At 35.7% G+C, this 23388-nt stretch overlaps 1 protein-coding gene across 4 annotated transcripts in view; it reads left to right on the top strand.

The window, feature by feature from the left end:
- LOC123673545 (protein Shroom) overlaps positions 1-23388 on the top strand; it is a 280176-nt gene that overhangs the window by 145431 nt on the left and 111357 nt on the right. For 3 of the 4 annotated variants that reach the window (XM_045608097.1, XM_045608098.1, XM_045608100.1), the window contains one exon: positions 5347-5398. The gene's annotated coding sequence lies outside the window, so the exon portion shown is untranslated. Of the gene's footprint in view, positions 1-5346; positions 5399-22018; positions 22521-23388 lie in introns of those variants that run through there. The other variant, XM_045608101.1, reaches the window with a different exon arrangement.

The following is a 23388-nucleotide window of genomic DNA, read 5'->3' as shown; positions in this document are numbered from 1 at the left end:
ATTCAATAAGCGTTAATTTCTTTTGTATTCTTATTTTCTCTATGTCGTTCATAGATCGATATATCAATGAATCAGTTCAATCCATAAATGTCGAAATAAACAATTATTGCGTAACAGGTGTTTTGTTCCGAGGTTTTTCTATAAATAATGGGTCAAGAAAGATATACACATATAACGCATATAACTCGGAATCCAGTTGAGATAGGTATAGGGACGTGAATAGAAAAATTGTAGAGTGTGTTGTACTGATTCCAAAAATTGAAAAATATACTAGGTGTCTAATTTGAAAAAATAGACTTTTTTACAATTTTGTAACTTGGCAAATGATGATTTTTTTTGGTCCGTCCTATATTATTGACAACCATAATTCAAAAGCAGTGACACAGATCAGATCAATATCTAACGACTTGCAAAATTTCTGACTTGAATCTCAAATATTGAGCGAACTAGAGTCATTTTCGTAATACGCTAATTTGATCTAAAATTTCGAAAAATAATTAATAACTCAAAAACCGTTAAAGATAGGGATGGAAGAGTAAAAGTGAATAGATTTAATATTTTATGGAGTATCATAAAAAAAATAGAAATACCTGATGTCCCATTCAAAATAACAAAGTTGTTGCCAAATTGTCGTACATCCGGCAACACTGGAAATGTGAAATTATTTTAAAAATGTACCTTACATGGCCAAATATCTATCCACAAAATTTGAAATCTTTACCATCAATAGTTTCCATAATAATCTAATAGGCCACTCACCTTGGGACACCCGTATATATACAAACAATGATTCATTAGTCTGAAGGGAATTTTTTTCATTGAAGTGATCGGTATTCTTCAACTTGGCAATCTTCGAAATTGAACGTTCTGAAAATGAAGAGTTAAATGGGTAACTTTTGTACGAATTGAAATAACAACGATAATAAATTATTGGAGATGAATATTAGGGCTAATATGGGTGGCTGCATGCAGAATTCTTTATTATTATCGAAAATGAAAAACGAATCAAGAGAAGAATATTCATCTCCAACGAAATCTCAATATCTCATTTATTGTATGAATACTAATTCATTCATCGTATGGAATGGAAAAAGTAGTTTTTCCAATATAGTTGCTCATTTCTAAGGTTAAATCGGTATATCTTACGATTGGAAAAACTTAAGTGTTCAGGTTTTCAAGGGTTGGTATATCTCATTTAAAATGCCTATATCTTTCCATCCAGGCTGAATCGGAAAAAATGACAACAGAAAAAGTATTCCTTTTGACCTCAAGAATCTACTGTTAAAATAAAAGTGCAGAACAAAGACACCCTAGAGTTGAATGATTGTTACGTGTTCTCCATATTTTCGAAATGAATTGTACCATCAATGCCATAAGCCGAAGTCTGCTAAACTAGTATAAAATTGAAGAAAAAACTGAGGATAAACAGGAAATAAGTTATCGCACAATTTCAGTTATACTATCATAAAAAAAATTGTGGGTGTAGATAATTCTTTCATCGATCCCGTCAGGTAGAAGATACCTTGGATTAGGCACGACCATTCGTCTATCGGATATGACACGGTTGTTGAACGTCATATACATACCGTACCGTTTCCTCGATCCACCATGCAAATTATGAGTAATCTTACACAAGTCAAGCTAATGGATGTTACGAGATACACCCGAAAGAGTCAAAGTACGAACGTGACATTGAAAGGAATGTTTTCGTTATCGAGCAGAAATTCGTTAATCCCATTACCCGGAGGCGGAGGAATTTTAATTCGGACTCCGATTACGGTAACAAGGTTAAAAATACGAAATTTCACCGAGGCAAGAACCCAGAGTATTCAATTAGCCGGCCGGTAGCGAATTGTTTGTCGGAACTGTAAAGAAAATCGTTTTCACGGTTGTTCCCTTGTTCGCCATCATACTGCCACAATATGCTGCTCCGGTATTATTTATTGTGTACCTGATCGACTGCCGACTGATATGAATCGCTGCGAAGGTAAGGATATAGAGTTCTTTCAACGATTACTGCTCGACATGTTACACTTTCGTTTGTCGATTTCGGATGAGTATTGTTGTAAAAATTGCAAGAAATTCATTTCTACTTTTTCCACCAATGGACTAGTTAAGTGATGTTGATAATACTATATTTGACACGATATAATTAAAATATAGAGCAAAACTGATAAATCAGTGAAAAAATTTTGAAAATCCATCAATAAATGACTGAGAAATAGATTATTTAAATTTACGTATTTTAGCGCGGAACGTCTTTGGTCTCCGACTCGTGTGTGACGTCACGCCACTTGCCTGTGATCGCTACACCATAAATTACGTTTAAATACTTAGCCGCGCCAAGGCTCTCGCGCCGTTTGTAGTTGTACAGCGTAGTTTTAACTCGAGTTTTGTTTTTATGTCACCATAATGGAAGAACGCTTCGTGAAAGGACAAAGTTATTTTTACTCAATAACTTATTGCAAACCAACTTACACCTCAGTATTTTATTATCAGAAATAGACAGCCAGTACTGATAGATATTTACATCAAAATGATCTTCACACACATATGAAGTAGTTTTAGGTCCAATTAAGTCACGCCTAATTAATTTGCGCCACTTCTTCCTTTGATTCATGTCATTTGGTACATGAAAAACAATTTATTGGGGTTTTTAATTGTCGTGCTTGCACACATAGGCACAATACAATATTTGTAGGATTTTTTTTTTTTATTTCAGCCATCGTGTAACGAACAAAACACGACACGAACGGCACAAGTGAATGTACACCAATGAATTCGTAAGCACTCTGCGAATACCAGTCGCCTCGTGTAAGTGGCGTGACGTCACACACTAGATTATGAAATTATTCTTCCAAGCGCAACTTCAAAGTCCCATAACTTTTTCATTTCTAAAGATATTTCAATGATTCGTCCACATTTTTGTTTCATTTTACTTAAATTTTTAGAATTAATCCTTAACAAAAAATAATGAAAACTAGTCCATTGTAATTACTTTACGTTATCGAAAGAGGAAAATATCGCGTTTAGAAATCTCAATTTCTGATAATTTCGCCGCAAATTTTACAAAAGTATTGAATGTATCCGCATCACAGTGTTTCTTTCCAATCTTTTTTTCCATGCTAATCTTAAATGTGTAAACCTACACAAGGAACTAGCAATAATAATAGCAAAATTGCCAATCCAGAATTTCTTACCTCAAATTCAAACCAAACTACTTCTCACCTATTAAAAGAATTCACAAAAAAACATTCAAAATTGAAAAGTGAAAATTATTGATTGTATCCTGATCGACTGCTGAGTGATGTGAATCATTGCGAATGTAAGAATTTGAGTTCTTTCAACGATTACTGCTGGACATGTTACACTTTCGTTTGTCGATTTCGAATTAGGTTCAGGCGTTGATAAAAAGGAATCTGTATTGTTGTAAAAATTGCAAGAAATTGATTTCTACTTTTTCCACCAATTAGAATTACTTCACGTTATCGAAAGAGGAAAATATCGTGTTTAGAAATCTTAATTTCCGATCACGTTCTTTGAAGAAATCGCCACAAATTCACAAGTATTGAATGTATTCGCGTCACTGTGTTTTTTTCTAATCTTTTATTCCATGCTTATCTTTAATGAGTCAGCCTACATAAGGAACTAGCAATAATAATTGCAAAATTGCCAATCCAGAATTTCCTACCTCAAAATTGAACCAAACTACTTCTAACCTTTCAAAAGATTTCACAAAAAACATTCAAAATTGAAAAGTGGAAAGTCGAGAAAATATTGCAATTCATTCTAGTGCAACTGGCCTTTGAATGATGCAACACATTTTCTTGTGCAATGCCATTATTTTGCACACAATTTGACATAATTCAATGTGAAAAGTAGCCCCTCCGAACATTGTCAATTAAATAGAGAATATTCATAATTCATCCAAATTTTTTATATCGCCTTCCGCAATAATACACTCTCTTCAAGAGTAGGTGATTCAAATTTTGAAAAATTCCTTTTTCTATCCTTAATTGCTGTTTTAGAGAAAACCAGTGGATTTCATCGAATGACATAGTCTCATATTATCCCATCAAGAGTGTATTGGTTCATTTGGTTACCTATTCATCAAATGAATATTCAAATTATCTATCACGAGTTTGAGGGTGAATTTCAAAAGAAATGAGTTTTCGCATTAAAATTAAATTTTTTCGACATTTGAATCCATTTAAAAATCGTTCAGATGCAATTCATACCTCCACCTCTAATTCCACTGCGAAACATCATAACTGAAATTAATCTACAACGTCTCCGCCACACTTATAATTGAAAAATAATGGTTTTCTACCTATTTTCCAAGCCACAGCGTGTTTAAGCGCTAATAACCATAAATTATATCAGAAGACTGTGAATGAAGATTCCCACTTTCTACTCGCAGTTTGATTTACATAATCTTTAAATAATAACACCTCTGATTATTGTTTCACTACACAACATATTTTCCATGACCATTGTTTCTAGCCATTCTTCTTGTACAGATTTCAATGAAGCGGAGATATGCTTTTTCTTATAGTCACATCCGGATTTCAAATCAGGTAATTCATAAAATATATATTCTTTTTGACACGCACTTCAATATTATAACTAGCAGACTTAGTTAAAGCTGTCCTGTCAGATATTCGGCTCAATTTTTGGTTTCCAAAATATTCATGAACAATTTTACATTATGTGAAGATACATGCTTTAATAACGTTTACATCGGAACAACCATTGTTGCTGAAATATATCACCGTTTGTTGCGTCAAGTGAATTTCACGCAAACTTTACGGGCAGTTGAATATTCAGAAAGACGCATTTAGGTCGAGAAACCAACCCCAGCAGGTACAGCGAGGGCTAAAAATAGAACAGGAACATCCTTGGCGCCACATCGGCGCTACATATGGTCATCCTGAAGTGACATCTAAGGGCAAGGAACGAAGACGTGGACCAATCAGGGACTTGGATTGCGCTTTGGTATGCAAAATCCAAAGTGATGCTTAACATCCCCAGGAAATTGAAGTACCATATACTAGTACGCTCGTAGCTGTTACCTTGTAAACACATAACTTGTACACCAAATTCAATATATTAGTTAAGAAATCCGGTGTTTCATTATCCCAATTTAATAGAATTATAGTTGATCGATTCAAACAAAAACACCGTTGAAACTAAGAATATATCTGTGAAAGCGAATTGAAGCATTTTAAAGGGTGAAGATTATCTGCTCAAGAAGGCTGATTTAAGTAATTCATTGTGAATGTCAAAGGATTGCGATATAATGCAATTGTAACGTCACAAATTGACTAATTCTGACTTTCTTTTCAGATGAAGAAGCCAGTTAAATATGGAGTAACAACAGATTATGAACTTTCCAACAGTAAGTAAAAAATAAATTTCGAAATTATTACAATCACTTCAGACAATTACCATCTGTCGATTGAGCTGTTCTGTGTCGGAAAGTGCATAAGATTTAACCGCCTACTTATTCAGTCCTTTTGTGTCCATTTGTTTGGGAGTTATGAAGGCATATTCATTGTAGTTCATTTTGCACCAGCCTTTTACGATCCATTTCGTAAATCCAGTAATAATATCCTCATATTTCAGACCGGTGAGTTATTGTGCCAAGTTCTCAGAACTTCCTTCGCTATTCCAACATCTTCTTGTCTGATGACCCATGAAAAGTCATTGAAAATGCCGCCGTCTGAAGCTTTCAGCCGCATTTTTATAACTACGAGTCGAATGCTTTTTTACGACCGTACCCAAACCAAAACCAATGATTATGACTTCGAACTACAATCCCTTCTCCAAAAGAAATTAAAAAAAACATGTTGCAAGAAGACATTCTCGGCATTCGGCGAGCAAAAACTACTGAACCCATACAGTGTGTTTCCCACAAATATACTAACGGGTGTTTTTTTTCGAGGTATATAACTTTAAGTTGGCATTACTGTTCAATATGGTGACCGATTTGACAGCTGTCGAGTGATTTATTCTCAGTTTGGTTTGGCAATTCATCATGAAGAGACTCACGCTCGAACAACGCTTGCAAATAGTGAAATTTTATTTCGAAAATAATGGTTCTGTGCGGAATACGTATCGCGCACTACGTCCATTTTATTTTGTTTAGCGATGAAGCGCACTTCTGGTTGAATGGCTACGTCAACTAACAGAACTGCCGCATTTGGAGTGAAGCTAATTCTCAAGTGTATGTCGAAATACCGTTACATCCAGAAAAACACTGACTATTTGGTGCGCTTTATGGGCTGGTGGAATCATTGGTCCGTACTTCTTCAAAAACGATGATGGCCAAAACGTTACAGTCAATGGTGATGGGTATGGAGCCATGATTACTAATTTTTTTATTCCTGAATTGAACAACCATGATGTCCAGGAGCTGTGGTTCTAACAAGACGGCGCAACATGTCACACAGCTCGTGCCACAATCGATTTATTGAAAGACACGTTTGATGACCGCCTAATTTCACGTTTTGGACCTGTGAATTGGCCTCCAAGATCTTGTGATTTAACACCGCTAGACTACTTTCTGTGGGGCTATGTAAATTCATTGGTCTATGCGGATAAGCCACAAACCCTTGACCATTTGGAAGACAACATTAGCCGTGTTATTGCCGATATACGGCCACAAATGTTGGAACCAGTTAGTCATCGAAAATTGGACGTCCAGATTGGACTACATCCGAGCCAGCCGTGGCTGTCATATGCCAGAAATCATATTTAGAATGTAATGCCACAAGATTATCTTGCGGATAAATAAAATTCATGTCAATCGAATAATCCATCGTTGTTTTATTGCAATTTAAAGTTCTATAGCTCTAAAAAAACACCCTTTACATTTATGATTCAAACTATTGTCCGTCGCTGGCCACTACTTTTTGCCATCGTCCGGACAGCGTACGAATCCCGCGTTGAAAAAACTGGTCATCTTTTGAAGCGATCCACGAATCGATCCAATTTTTCACTTCTTCATAAGATCAGAAGGGCTGGTCGGCCAGATCATGTGCCATTAATCGAAACAAGTGATAATCTGAGGAAGCAACGTCTGAAGAATACGGCGGGTGAGGTAGGACTTCCCATTTCAACGTATGTCTTGACCACTTTCGCAATATGGGGTTGAGCATTGTCATACTGTATGACACTTTATCATGTCTCTCGTTTTATTGCGACCGTTTGTCTTTCAACGCTTTGCTCAAACGCATCAATTGCGTTCGATTATTTCATTCGGTTTCAACAACTCATAATACATTACGCCGAAAATGAATTTTATATATCCACTTCCTGATTTGTTTTTTTTTTCTCGTTTAGTTCTACTTCTACAGACTTGAGGTCTCCTGTTATTTTTCGATGTGTTTCCTAATTTAATGCTGAATACTGATGGCAACTCAACCTATAATGTTTTTTCCAAACTTCAATATCAAAGTAACAATTCCAATAACTTTCACACTTCACAAGAACAGTTGTTTTTTTTTTCCACGAGATTTAACCAACGTGACTAGCAATGTCACGTTTCTCGATCGGATTTCTGACAAAATATAACTCATGTTATTTGAAGTGAACGACGTCTAATAAGATAAGGAAAACACTTTTAACTTCCACGTGGAATTGTCTACTTCGTTTAAAACGATATTTACCGTCATAATTGCAAGATAGTTGGTGCATTTGAAGTTTGTGAGATTGTGGAAGTGCATAAGTCAGTTACTATCAATAAAGAGAACAAAAATGAATCGAGTTATTATGTTTGGATACACGTAATCGAGATGTATGGATATAGCGATATAGGTATGTTAGATCTCAATTATATATCATGGATAGTACGAGGGATAGTACGATTTACTAGGATATTTTCCACCAGATGAAAATACATACTGAAAATTCTGTTTACGTTCTCATTTTCATTAATGTTATTTCGTTTTTTCTATTCCCTGAAGAGATATTTCTATTCGTCAATTTCAAAAATTGAAAAGCAAAGGTACTTTTTATTATACATTTGAGATTTCGGTTTAATTCATTCGAAGTACATAATATGATTTTCCTCATCTTGCCATATAAAATAATTTTGATGAAATATACTTCGCCAATAGCCGTGATACTACCATTTCTTGTCTTTCCACATGCATGCGCAAGCAGCATTTGGTAGAGCTGAAATTTCAGTATTGAACCAAAATTTTACCGAAAAAAGCTTTTTATAACAATATAGTAAAGTGAAATACATAGATGCTCTTCATACTTTCATGAAATTTCACCTAAATCATGACTTCACAAGCCTTTTTTTTTATTGTCGATAAGATAAAATATACCTACCTATTTTAGTTTGTCGATATTCTGATATTCAATTGAATTTGTAATGAATGAATGTCTCATTTTAATGGAAGAAAATCATCTTATGTTTGAGCCCTTCTTCATATTAGAAAGTGAGGGCTCTCAACGGAAAATTTTTGCGTTAGAACTTTAAAATAGTTTTTGTTAATGAATACGGTTGTTCAAGAAGAGATCTAAATGCTCAGTTTTTTGTTTGAAATACACAGAAACTAACAGTCAATAAGAAATAGGTTTAAACATAGAGTAATGAGCATAGAAAGCAGAAGTATACGCAATTTTTATATGTCCCCAAAGGGTTAGAATATGTTGTCGAATTGTGATATACATATTTTCAAATCCACAATTTTACTATATCGTTATAAATTTATATTATATGAAATGATATATATTCATTTGAGTAATTCCCGTTTGAATATACAAATTTGAATATTTGGATTTCGATATTTTTCCTAATTATCGAATTTATTATAAGCAGCATATTCATTATTTTCTATATCTACCCGCTGAAATCCAAGGTTTAGAAACTTTTGCTCTTCTAGTGCGTTCTTTGTGGAGAAACTCGCGAATTGAGCGAAATATCGTATCACTGATATGTTTTTATTTCCGCGCGCTTCATGTCCAATTTGATAGTTAATGTTGAGGACAAAATTTGCTTACTGAAAATTTCATATGCTCCCTCTTTCTATTTTTATTACTCTGAGGGTTAGAAAATTCACTCGCTCTTCAGGAGGTATCATGTACATCAATGCTCCTTCAACTTCTGAATAATGTTTCTTTAGGAAGATGTTTTCGAAATAGGTTTCAATCTTAGCAATCTCTCCTTCATTACAGCCAAATTCAAATTCAAGCTTTTAACCAATGTAGTCGATGGAGCAGAGTCTGAATAACACTTATCGAGCATTGCTTTGCTTGCACAATATTTCTTCTATAATAAACAGTGTTTTATCAATACATGAAAGCAACAACGAATGTATGCCACCTTACCTTCAATATCTCGATCCAGACTCTATGTTATGTTTGTGTGTTTATTTTGACACGCATAATTTGAAGCTTGGCAACATTGGGTGACATCACTTATCAGTTAACCACCTTCCATGTTCCAGTTCTTCTTTATGCTCCCATCCATCTCTGGCACGTATCATCTCAAATCGTTACCATCAAATTTCGGAACTGGAACGACCAGCCGTCATTACCGAATCCCTTCTACTGACCTTCATACGCCAGTCGAGAAGAAGAAGAAGGAAGAAGAAAAAAAACGCGCACACTGCACGATGCAAATCTGCTCGTTTCTCGTCGAACGCATCGCGATACGAGGAGAGCACGGCCTGCTGCGATGCGCTCCGGAGAAATGCGTACCAAGGTCGCTGCAATTACTCCTAATTGCGACCGAGATTCTTTACTGCTGCGGCTGCTGGTAATTGTTCGGATTCTGGTTTACGGTAGCCATGTCGTAATTCATTCCTATCTGGCCGATCGGGACGTAAATCAGTTCTTGGCGTTCTCCCTATCTCCGCATAAATATTAATTAACCGATATCAATTCGACGGTTTGTTCGATTCCCCCCCCCCTCTTTTAGGTCTTCATTAACTGGGCCGAGAGATGTAGAGACGGGAATAATCGATGGAATTTATGTGTTGTTTGTTCTATGCCCACCGGGGTGTGCGTCAATTATTATGCTGGTTGTGATTAGAGAAACGCACCAAAGGATTTGCAACTTTCCATTCAGACGCCCCACGTTGGGCGCCAGAAAAAATGTGGTTGCCCAACCCATATTATCATATTTTACTCCCTCAGAAGCGTTTCTCCACACAAATATTCTCAATAACTCTAATATGCTCAGCATTTGGATCGCCCAGCAAAGATGTTGATGAGCGTCCAAAGCATAATCGGGTAATCTGAGGCATTCAGCTTATTTCGTTCCTCAATCCTCCAAAAGTGATTTTACCTACTGGCGTACGCCGTCTCCTAAAGAAGGTGCAACGATTTTGCACGCTTCATTCCATGTTACGCTACTGGAATTTCCGAAGACGCGGTAATTTGTCAATTAATCGTATCATATCGTGTACCATCGTTCGGAACGCAGATGAGCGGATCTAGAGAGAATCTTCTGAAAGATTTTCAATGATTATTGAGACTTCAGCAAGAATACGTACCTAAGATTTAGATTTCAGTCATTATTAATTCAATTTGAGATTTGGAATCTGATTTATCGGCGAGAATTGTGTCGGGATTCTCGCACTTACCGTGGGATTGGAACAAAGAAAACCTCCCGTGGGATTGGAACAACAGAAACTATAGCTTCCTGATAAGAACTGGTGTTCAGAAGGCTGAAGATAATTTACAGAAGAGGTTCCATCCTAATAGCAGAGTATCTCATTTAAAACCGATTTAAGTTAAGTTTCTATTTCATTATTTGTTTAGAGTGAAAAGGATCAATCATTGTATACTTTAATTTTATTAAATTTGTAAAAACCTGGGTAGGAGTTTTGTTGCCAAATGAGCTAAACCACCCCTAGAAATTAGTCTTTAGAGTCTCATGGGCAATTGTAACGTTACAAAGGTTGGCGATCCATCTGGCAATCAAAATTCTAGATGTAGCTGCCCTAAAAATGTCGGTGGAGGTGCAATCGAACCATCTTCTTAAATCCTTCAGCCAAGAATTTTGTCTTCTGCACACCGATCTTCTGCACCGTATCTTACCTTCTAATATCAACCTCTGAAGCTCATATTTCGCACCCCTCATCGCATGCGCTAATCTATTTCTATTACACACTGTTTTCTCTTTACGCAGAATCATGTACTGATTACAAATGGTATCATAATCAATAGAACAGTTTTTATTAGAGATTCTTCTTAAAAGCCTCATAACCATAACTTTTGGTATTATTAACAGACATTGAGATGGGCAATCCCAAGTCCTGGACATTATCTGAAGTTAGCTTTATCAGTTCATCCAATCTTAACGTCCTAGCAGCCAAGTTATCGCTGTTTGTCTATAAATGGCTTCTGCAGTAAGTGTTGGTCGCTTTGACATATCCAAAACATCATGATCCAAGCTTAAACATATATTTTAACACATCAGTAATTTTGTTTTGGCGTCATATGAAGGGTGTTTTTTTTTAGAGCTATAGAACTTTAAATTGCAATAAAACAACGATGGATTATTCGATAGACATGAATTTTATTTATCCGCAAGATAATCTTGTGGCATTACATTTTAAATATGATTTCTGGCATATGACCGCCACGGCTGGCTCGGATGTAGTCCAATCTGGACGTCCAATTTTTGATTACTTTTTCCAAAATTTGTGGCCGTATATCGGCAATAACACGGCGAATGTTGTCTTCCAAATGGTCAAGGGTTTGTGGCTTATCCGCATAGACCAATGACTTTACATAACCCCACAGAAAGTAGTCTAGCGGTGTTAAATCACAAGATCTTTCTACGCTATGCAACTGTAGAGAAACAGTTCAGGAGATGTTAAGCTTGCCCCAAAGCCAACGGCACAAGAGAATGGTAAAAATGAAATAAGAGACGCAAAGAAGAAATTTGTGTCCTCTCGAGAACATAAGGATCTAAGAAGGTGCCTTTTGCAACTAGTGAGAAGCGACATATATTAGTTTTAGTTTTAGGATCAACCCATCAGTGTATTAAGGGAAAGTATAAAACATATGACTACACAATCATTCCATTAAAACAATGTGGCAATGCAAAAAAAAATGGAAACGGATAAAATTAACTCGAAGCTGTATGTGCGCCGTAGATAAAGAAATTATTCCTCCAGAATGCAACTCATTTATTGTCAATGGGAGTCATCATAATAAACAGTAGGAAAAACGAAAATAAAGAGCAAAAACTTTTTTGCTGATCTAGTTCCTTAAGAGAAAACTAAAGGTTGTTGATTAACCATTAAAATAATGACAGCGATCATTACAGTATACATATTAAAATAGACTGGCCATGTTATATTGAAATCTGAAGACAGAAAAATGGTCAATGTTTGGAAGACAAAAATATTGGAAAGAACACTGGTTGGTGGAAAAATTAAGTATTATAGACCCTTCAAATAGAGGTTATTCTGGCCCGTCTCAGTGTCCTCTATCTACCCTTAACTTTCGCTTATTTTCAGTGAATCACCCTATTCAAGGAGAAATTCTGAAGATAATGTTGTGGCAGTCTGGCAAACGATATTTTCATGTCATTGTCATAAATGGGCCCTAACAGTCGATGGTAATTAACCTCAAGGAGTATGGTCTGAAGAACCGATACTGCGAATGTCACAGTAAAGATGAGGTGTTGAACTGGACCAACCGACTCTTGGCTGGATGATGAGATAGTGGTACATACTAGTTCGATAACGTATTAGAGATCGATCTTAGATAGCGAATCCCCTTGATGGCATACTTGTCTCATACGAGGAAGCAATCCAACTCATAATCCTTATCAAATTCGATTACAAACGGAGCCGTTCGACGGTATACCGATAAAAATCTTCCAATCAGAAACAGATACCGTGAACCTTACGGTACCGGCAAGATAGACGTATTTATCTCTTGTGTGTCGGGTCGCTACCGTAGTTTATGACTTCATCCGCGCCAACAATGAAGAGACCGAGATCGAAATCGTTCCTGGGGCATTCGTCTTCTCCTCTTGTACCTCGTAATTTTGATTAACGGTACCGTAAACTTGGTGGGTGAGGAGGAACCACGTGCAGTTTCCATCGGAGGATGTATTGATCCAAAATCCGGTCTCTCTCTCTCTCTCTCTGATGTAACAGCGGATTATGTGGTAGATTATAGGTTATGGTGACTGATGCCATTTGGAACGTTTAAAATGAAGTACCGCACAGCTTGTCAATACCACCAGATTTCGGTCTGAAGGAATAAATATGTGGATAGATGAAGTGGGCGATAATGAATAAGACCATTTTCAATCAAGAAAAAACTTCTATATTAACGACTCACTTTACCATAGTTAGAGAATTGAATCAAGAATAAATGACATACAAGGTAGGTAAGTTGATGCAGTTGCATGACGTTCAAGGTTCCCCATATATCAATCCACTTGGTTCCTGTGTAGAGACGACAACCAACTTTGTTTGGTCTTGATTTATTCATCATTGAAATGGTTGAGAATTTTCATGGACAAGAGTAACATTTGAATTCTAAGGTGCGTTTTTAGTCCAATGTAGGTTCAAAGCAATGAAGCATTCGCGAGGTGCAAATATGTTTTTTGGCATGATCCAACTATGCACTTATCAACGATTTCCAATTCAAGAAATACAAAAATCTGGATGGCATCCAGAACTAAATTTGATTACCAAGTAACCATCTTGCCATTGTGAGATTCTCAAAAGATTGCTCGTATATCCTAAGTTGTTTTCAAGTAAATATTGCAAAAATATGTGATGAAACTATTATAGGAGTATCTGCAAAAAAAGTGGTGGATAAGTTACCACAAAAATTCCGGAATATTTACGAAAAGTCTTTTAAGGAGTTTTGAAATTGGTGTCTGATGAAACAGAAATATGAAATTCAAAGAGACGAGTTACCATTTTATGGTTTCTACACTTTACTCACATCATTCTATCTTAAGAGGCAGTACCATTATTGCCCATTATTACCCAAAACTTTCTGGTAGAGCGCGAATATCGTTACGGTAAAAGTGTTCATCTTTTGAGGCTATCAACGAACCAAGCCATTTTTAGATGTCTTTATATGAGTGGTGATGAGCCAGATCATGTGCCATCGACCGGAACAAGTAATAATCTGATGGTGCAGTATCTAGGGAATACGGTGGGCTGTCCCCATGACTATTTTCTTTGGGGATCCATTTTAATCACTTGTCCCTTGGCTTCAATTAATAAAGAGTTACCCTTCGCGGGTAACTACTAATGATGAAGAAAGCTCCTTTTGTGTTTGGCACGGAACCTCATCAGAGTCTTCGAAGGTTTTTGGACTTTCTTCATGCAACACTTCTCGAAAATGACAATTATGTGGCACAAAATCAAATATATTCACACAACCGAAAGTATAGGGTGTTTTTTTCGAGGTATATAACTTTAAGTTGGCATTACTGTTCAAGATGGCGCCCGATTCAACGGCTGTCAAGTGATTTATTCTCGGTTTGGTTTGGCAATTCATCATGAATACGCCTAAACAACGCTTGCAAATAATGCAATTTTATTTCGAAAATAATGGTTCTGTGCGGAATACGTATCGCGCACTACGTCGATTTTATTTTGTTTAGCGATGGAGCGCACTTCTTGTTGAATGGCTACGTCAACAAACAAAACTGCCGCATTTGGAGTGAAGCTAATCCTCAAGTGTATGTCGAAACACCGTCACATCCAGAAAAATCGACTGTTTGGTGCGCTTTATGGGCTGGTGGAATCATTGGTCCGTACTTCTTCGAAAACGATGATGGCCAGAACGTTACAGTCAATGGTGATCGATATAGAGCCATAATTACTAACTTTTCCATTCCTGAATTGAACAACCATGATGTTCAGGAGCTGTGGTTCCAACAAGACGGCGCAACATGTCACACAGCTCGTGCCACAATCGATTTATTGAAAGACACGTTTGGTGACCGCCTAATTTCACGTTTTAGACCTGTGAATTGGCCTTCAAGATCTTGTAATTTAACAACGCTAGATTACTTTCTGTGGGGCTATGTAAAGTCATTGGTCTATGCGGATAAGTCACAAATGTTGGAAAAAGTCATCGAAAATTGGTCGTCCAGATTGGACTACATCCGAGCCAGCCGTGGCGGTCATATGCCAGAAATCATATTTGAAATGTAATGCCACAAGATTATCTTGCGGATAAATGAAATTCATGTCAATCGAATAATCCATCGTTGTTTTATTGCAATTTAAAGTTCTATAGCTCTAAAAAAAAACACCCTTTACTTCTATTCCAATTGGACTTAGATTCAATATCCATAATTCTAAATAATTCAGGACTTCATCCAACTCAAATTCAATTTGCTCCTTCAATATATGGCAGCATCATCTTTAAAGTATGATTTCTGGCTCGTTGTCTCTAAAAAATTTTTAAAAAATATTGAAAGTAGGTAATTCATTTAGACTTAGACCCTTAAGGTACTCCTGATTTAAGTTTCCTTCTTGTCGACATCAGTCCTAGTATCTTAACTCTGAACTACTCTCTACTAAATTGGTTGTTGAAGGCTGCATCATATAATGTTTGAAGGTAATCTATGAGGCTTCAATTTCCTCATGAACTTAAAGAGATCTCGTTAAGTCTAATTCTTCCTCTGTCCATTTCTATTATTGGCACATTTCTACTGTTATGAGTCTTTCTTCTTCATTTTTTACATACATGCATTCATATCCAATTCGCGTATTCATATTATTGCATAATGAACATATTCATACCACTTGTACAGATTGATCAAGAACGATCCAACTTATGCCCATATAATCCTCACAATGAGTCATTATATTCCTTGCCTCATGAGATATTCCTCCATATGCTAATTTATTAATTACGATCTCCATCGAAGGAAAATATTATTTATTGTAGGTACGTTGCAAGAACTGATGAGCGGAGATGATAAATTTAACGGTATCTTATGTTGAACAAACGTTCACATTTAACCTTCCGCAATCAAAACTATTCGGGAATACTTTAGACCTGAGGCGCCAATTGAACGCTGCAATAATGATGGGTATGGCTGAGGAATATCGTCTCTGAAATTCGAAGTTGTCCACAAAAACATCGACATGTCACAATTTTGGACCAATTGGAGGATTACGTTTCAATTTTGGATGTAGCAAATTTGTTATATCTGCTTCGATTTATCGTTCTGAATAAACAAGAACTGAGTTCAAAACGAAAGAAAATTCTTGAATCTACCAAAAATCGAGTGCCTTCAGAGTACCTGAATTCGGTGTATATATGAGGTCTATATTAACCTCTAGAAGACTGCTTGAATTGATAAATTATTTCTTTCGAATTATTCTTTAATCTTTGAAAAAAATTACACAGATATTCAGAATAAATTGATTCAGTAATATACTTGAATCGCATAGATTACTTCTTCTTGAAACCTATAACTTTTTCGAAGAAACTTATTGAAATCAAAAATATATAAAAGGTGCATTTTGCAGTTAGAAGCATTTCGGAAAGAAGCTGTAAGAAATATGTTACTGAAACTAAATATCGATAATAATGAGTGAATCGATTGAATTTGCTTCTTCGAATGATGTTCAGGATTCATTTCCCAGAATTTTGAACCAAAATCCAACAGAATCACTAGTATGGTATATCCAAAGTCACTTGAACTAGTCCATTAAAACGCTTGGCCATAGATGTTCCTTCGAAGTGGATACTGCGATCCGCTAAATACCAGGGTGTATTTGAAAATATTTTTAGGCAATAAATTCACTTGCCCCAAAGGAATTTCTGGAAACTTGGACAACCCTTCACTAATCGAGATATTCTGGCTTCCTCCAAGTGTCTTTGGATAGACTATACCAGGCTATACACTGTGTCCGTAAAATAACAAAGTCATTTTTAGCTAAACAGACCATTTTAAGAATAATCCTGAAACACGTCGATTTTTATTTTGATTTACCGTATTTTAAAATAATAATCTAATATACAGGGTGAAATACTTTCGAGTAATGACGTCACCGTCATTTTTTTCAAATGGAACACCCCCATTTTGTCTCAATTTTCCGATTACTCTAGCTGAGCTGATTCCACAAATTTATCACATGTTGATTCCAATTGGTACAGGGTGGAAAAAATACAATATTGTGTGTGCTCAGAAATTAACATTCTTTATTAGTTAAATTAACAATATCATCAAAAATACTTATTGTCTAGCGGCAATTGCTTTGAATGTAACACCCTGTAGTTTGTTACATTTTTAGATTAATAAAAATGAGCTGTTTCCAAACATGTTTGGTACTTATGGTCTAGCAGACAGAATATGAAAGAAATTATTTCTTATCAATTTAAAAAAAAAACATAGTCGTCTAGTTTTTTGTGAAATGTCATTATTTGTTTATTGCCGCTAGACAATAAGTATTTTTGATAATATTGTTAATTTAACTAATAAAGAATGTTACGCGTTACTTTATGAGCACACACAAAACCATTGTTTTTTTTTCACCCTGTACCAATTGGAATCAACATGTGATACATTTTTGGAATCAACTCAGCTAGAGTAATCGGAAAATTGAGACAAAATGGGGGTGTTCCATTTAAAAATATGATGGTGACGTCATTACTCGAAAGTAATTCACCCTGTATATTAGATAATTATTTTAAAATACGGTAAATTAAAATAAAAAAATCGACGTGTTTCAGGATTATTTCTGAAAATGGTCTGAGAAGCTCAAAACACAGTATATATGATTTAGAATGGGAAATGTGAACATCAGAATTTCAGAGTACAGCCCTGGTAAATATTACATGGACAAGTTGGGTCAACCGATACACAACCAATTGGCAAATTCAATATCCATTATACAGAATTCCAATTGATGTTACAGTTGATTGCTTCAGTGACTCGGCTATTTCTGGAGACCCGACTACTAGATAAATCTGTTATTAGTTGCGAACAAAAATTTTAATTATCGTTCTGTCACAAAAGTGTCGAATGGACCAAAAGATTTTTTTATTCGCGATTGATGCTACATTGCTGAACTCGTGAACTACTTTTCGATGAATTCTGAATAGATCGCTAAAAAACTGGCTAATCTAGGCGTTGCTCGTCATTCAACAGCCTTCCATGCAACTTTTTCAGTCGGTGTAGAAACAATGATTGCGCTTTCCTTCTGAAGTTATTGAGGAGAAATTGGGCCTCAAAGATCCTACATAGAGTTTTTGTGAGCCATAACATTATGGCGCAGATGCAACAGTACTTCACGATCTTGGAACTGCCAATTAGGCTGCCATTAAAGTGCAAATTTTTTTCTTCTTTCGTTCGTTTTATGTGGAAGTCACTGGTATCTGTTTTTTGTAGTATCAGGTGTGCTAGAATTGTTCGACGATCCTTATTTTTCCGCTCTCATATATCTGGATGGTTTTGTTAGATTGTGGCCAGTTTTAGTTTTGCAATGGAGGGGAAACCTAAGCTATTTCGTTTAACGAAGCAACGTTATTTTTGTTACTTATCATTATTATTTCAAACAGATGAACACTGAGTATGAAATTCATTATAAGAACATTTTTGTATATAACAGGTGTTTTTTTCGAGGTATATAACTTTAAGTTGGCATAACTGTTCAAGATGGCGACCGATTTAACAGCTGTCAAGTTATTTATTCTCAGTTTGGTTTGGCAATTCATCATGAATAGACTCACGCCTGAACAACGCTTGCAAATAGTGCAATTTTATTTCAAAAATAATGGGTCTGTGCGGAATACGTATCGCGCACTACGTCCATTAGCGATGAAGGGCACTTCTGGTTGAATGGCTACGTCAACAAACAAAACTGCCGCATTTGCAGTGAAGCTAATCCTCAAGTGTATGTCGAAACAACGTTACACCCAGAAAAACTGACTGTTTGGTGCGCTTTATGGGCTGGTGGAATCATTGGTCCGTACTTCTTCAAAAACGATGATGGCCTGAACGTTACATTCAATGGTGATCGATATAGAGCCATGATTACTAACTTTTTCATTCCTGAATTGAACAACCATGATGTCCAGGAGCTGTGGTTCCAACAAGACGGCGCAATATGTCACACAGCTCGTGCCACAATCGATTTATTGAAAGACACGTTTGGTGACCGCCTAATATCACGTTTTGGACCTGTGAATTGGCCTCCAAGATCTTGTGATTTAACATCGATAGACTACTTTCTTTGGGGCTATGTGAAGTCATTGGTCTATGCGGATAAGCCACAAACCCTTGACCATTTGGAAGACAACATTCGTCGTGTTATTGCCGATATACGGCCACAAATGCTGGAAAAAGTCATTGAAAATTGGACGTCCAGATTGGACTACATCCGAGCCAGCCGTGGCGGTCATATGCCAGAAATCATATTTAAAATGTAATGCCACAAGATTATCTTGCGGATAAATAAAATTCATATCAATCGAATAATCCATCGTTGTTTTATTGCAATTTAAAGTTCTATAGCTCTAAAAAAACACCCTTTAGGAGCAATGGTCTCTCTTTCTGCTAGAAAAGTCGCTGATCGAATGTACAAGCTCCAGGCTGATTTCAAAAATTGACGAATTCCTGTTAATCTTTATTACCGGATGATGTCAAGATAAGAAACGAAACCTTGAGAACTTGCTCCACTGATTTTTTTATGGCCCTATCAGAATTTCACTGTAGTCCCTAGTTTCAGAACTATTGAAGCAATTATTTTTGTAATAACAAATCTTGAGCACACTTTGATTCACTTTTGCTAATAAAATATGAAAAGAAAATAACTGAAGTATAATATGCAAGAACGCATCATTAGAATAATTTCAGGATATGCATTAATGCAGTTTCAAATATTTAATGTTTTTTTTTTCATCTCGACAATCCTAGGCCTGTGCGGAATCTCTTGAGTCTAGAAGATTCAAAGAGCTTGTACAAGAAGAACCGGTTGCGCACTGTGTAGGATTGGTTAATGTGCCTCATCGCCACTTTAGACACAGTACTGTTAATTGTTTTACAACGACGAATGGTAATGGTTGGACTCTGAAGTAGAAAATGTTCATTTTTTGTCTTGAACTCCGAATCTTCAGTCGTTCGGATCATAAATCAGGAGCCTAATCAAAAATTTGTTAAAAAAAAACAGCACGATTTATTGTGAATACAGTGCTTTGATTCATTCTTATTGAAGAATAAAACATAATTAGTATTTAATGTTAAAAAAAGACAATACAATTGACCTACGCAGACATTTTTTATGTAAACATATAAGATGTTATGACTGCAGTTATTAATACCTGACATGAATTTGACAGCCTATAAGTGAATTGTTGGGAATAAAATTTTGCTCTATTTTTCTGTGCTCATCAACATTTGAAACTATAGAAATATTGAGACCCTTAGGGCCAGTTGCACCATTTGCCTAAACATTGATTGAAATTTAAACATTGATTAATTTCTGATTTCTCTTGAGAAATCATAGAGTAATCAACGTTTAAATTTTTAATCAATGATTACTTTCTGATTTCCTAAGAAAAATCAGAAAGTAATCAATGTTTAAATTTTAATCATTGTTTAAGCAAATGGTGCAACTGGCCATTAGGTGAGAAAAGTTTTTGACCATTTTCTATTATTTATATTGTTACAAACCATAGGATGTTATATATTTTTGAAATCAGGAAAAATTAAGCTTTCATTTCTCTCTCCTGTTCTCATTAAAAAAAACATAACTTCGGGTTATAGCTTCGTAATCAAATATCCTTTTTGAAAGATGAGCATGCCATTGGATTCTACGTAAAAAAGTGCCTGTATAATGTTATTTCAGAGCTCTTTCATCATATTAACGGAGATATACATTTTGTTTGATATCGCCATTTTTCCAATTTTCGCTTATAACTCGACAACAAAATATGGTGGCCAAATATGAATTCTATTCTCGTTAGTTTCTCAGAAAAAGAGACCGTGAATGGGGTATCAGATTTTATCTATCACCTCTGGTTTAAAAGTTGTAGTGCTGAAACATCGAAATTTGCCCACCCTGTACATATAGAAAGCAATTCTTTTCTGAAATGTCATTTCTAAAAAGCTCTGAATGGCGGAGAGTCTTTTTTTCAATGGTTCTTCCCAATTTAATTTTAATTATTTTTCTTGATTTTTTTTTCTGATAGCATCTGCACTTCAGAAGATATTTGACTGAAATTTGGCATTTATACTGCGAATTTGAGTTTACATTATGTGATATACCAATTTCGAATGCAAATCTACAATGTGCTACTTTTTCTGGAGAAGGTCTCGCTTTTTTCCTACAGAATTTTTTTTTTTGGGTGGAACACTAGCAATTTAAATAAATGCAGATGAAATTTCGCTTCGATACTGAACTTTTTTGTAACTTATTGTTTTGTCGTATCTGCTATCGATTTCGAGAAAATCAAACACCTATCTCGAAATACTCAAGAATAATACAAATTATCATAACAATCGAGTTGGTAAGCTGTGATGCATAAATCGATTATTAGATTTGATATTTATTTTGCCGATATGTAGCAATGATTCATAAAGATTCGATAAATTCGTATAATCGTAAAAAAGTAGAAACACCCTGTATCTCGAAACCATAGCGTTTGCGGGGCTATGGACATTTTCTTCCTTAAATTATCCAAGCAATCTGCCGAATCACCTTGTATAAGGTACAGCTGCGAAAATCTGATCAATCATGAATTATTAGTGTTGAATATTGATGAGATCGAAAAATCGAACGACTTGATTATTCAAAAAAGCGAAAAATAGTTTAAAATTCATCATCTTCCCTTTCGTCAATCATTTCTCGAAATATTCCTTCCTGACCATCTCACTTTCACTATTAAACGCAGGAATCGGACGTTGGCAGAGAGAAGTTTTGAAATAACGGCAGTCAGCTGAGAGCGACTCCCATAACCAGTTACTCGATCTCGTTCGAATTTAGTATCTTACTATATCTCATTCTATGAACATCAAAACCACGGAGTTTTAATTACACGCTACGTGTAGCCGAATGACATCATATTCATTCACCAAAACCCATCAAGTGGAATTGAAAAACTGCTCGTTAAATTTATGTGCATCGGGACTGCCGCTGAAAAGTGCCTTCGGTTAATACCATTTCTGGACGTCTTACGTCTCGTTACGACCGTTTCAAGGCGATAGTTTTCCACGGGAACCGAGCTTTCGTGACTACGGGAAAAAATATGTGGAAATATAAAAGTTATCGTTGCGTTCCGAAGATAAACACGAACCGAGTTGTTATTGTTTTTCTCCAATCTCCGGCTGTATCACACAAAACGAATTTGAAAGTTAACAATTCCCTTGGATAAAGTGTTCCTGATAAAGCTGCCGATTGAGTGCTCCTCTAAAGTCTAAACGCGGTGTGTTGCACCTTGGAAGATGTTCTTGAACTTTGTTTTTCGATTGTGACTGTGTGAATTGTGTACTGTAAAGGTGGCCGGTATAGTTTCTTTCAGTTTCTTTGGAATATATATCGAATTCGAATCAGGTGAGATTTTACACATGAACTTGACTACGTTCTCAATGATATAAGATTCCTTACTCAAATTTGCTGGCAATAATGTTGTATTGAAAATAAATATAAATAAAAAGGCATGTGCAAGGATCATATGCTTTTATTTTCAACGACTAGAAGTTATTGTGCCATCGGTTTATTATTTCATCAAAAAATGGAACTTCCCTAAAAATCTTCAATTCTTGGGATGTATAGAATTCAAAAATCGAATAATATACGCCCATCTGCTGTCCATAGCTCGCTGAGGAATACGTTCCATGACTTTTGAAGAAAAAAATCAAGAATTCATATGGAAAAACAAAAATCTTCCCTGCTCATAAACATTTTATCAATGATTAAATTTTTTATTGCATGAAATTGCATTAGTATCTATCGCTATGATAATACTGTATACAACTTTTCTTACGGACAAAACCTAGCTTCAATAGTATCTATTATACAAGGTGAATCACCAGGATGACCTAATAGACGTTTATGGAAAACTAATCATAATTTTGAGTTGAAAACATGCATATTGGGGTTTGAAACAACGATCTTTCTTCCAAAAAAAATATATTTAGATCTCTACAATTTCCAGTTGAACCGGAAACAGACTACAACTTCCTTATTTTAAATGGCACACCCACTGTATTATTGCATCGATAGATAGCTTTTTTGATGAAAATGAAAATTTCGGCAATATGCCATACCTTGGGTAAAAACTCAACGGATCTTGAGTTGATGAGATTCTTATGAAACAAATTGTGGCGATGAGGACTAGCATATTCTTGAATATTTCGGCAGAAAAGCTTTTTTCGAAAAAATGTTTGTCTTTTCGTATTCTGCAAATACGTAGTATTAT

Source organism: Harmonia axyridis, chromosome 2 (genome assembly GCF_914767665.1).
Source record: "Harmonia axyridis chromosome 2, icHarAxyr1.1, whole genome shotgun sequence".
Taxonomy (NCBI): Eukaryota; Metazoa; Arthropoda; class Insecta; order Coleoptera; family Coccinellidae; genus Harmonia; species Harmonia axyridis.
The sequence above is the reverse complement of the archived record's forward strand: the minus strand, read 5'-3'. Positions and strand labels throughout refer to the sequence as shown.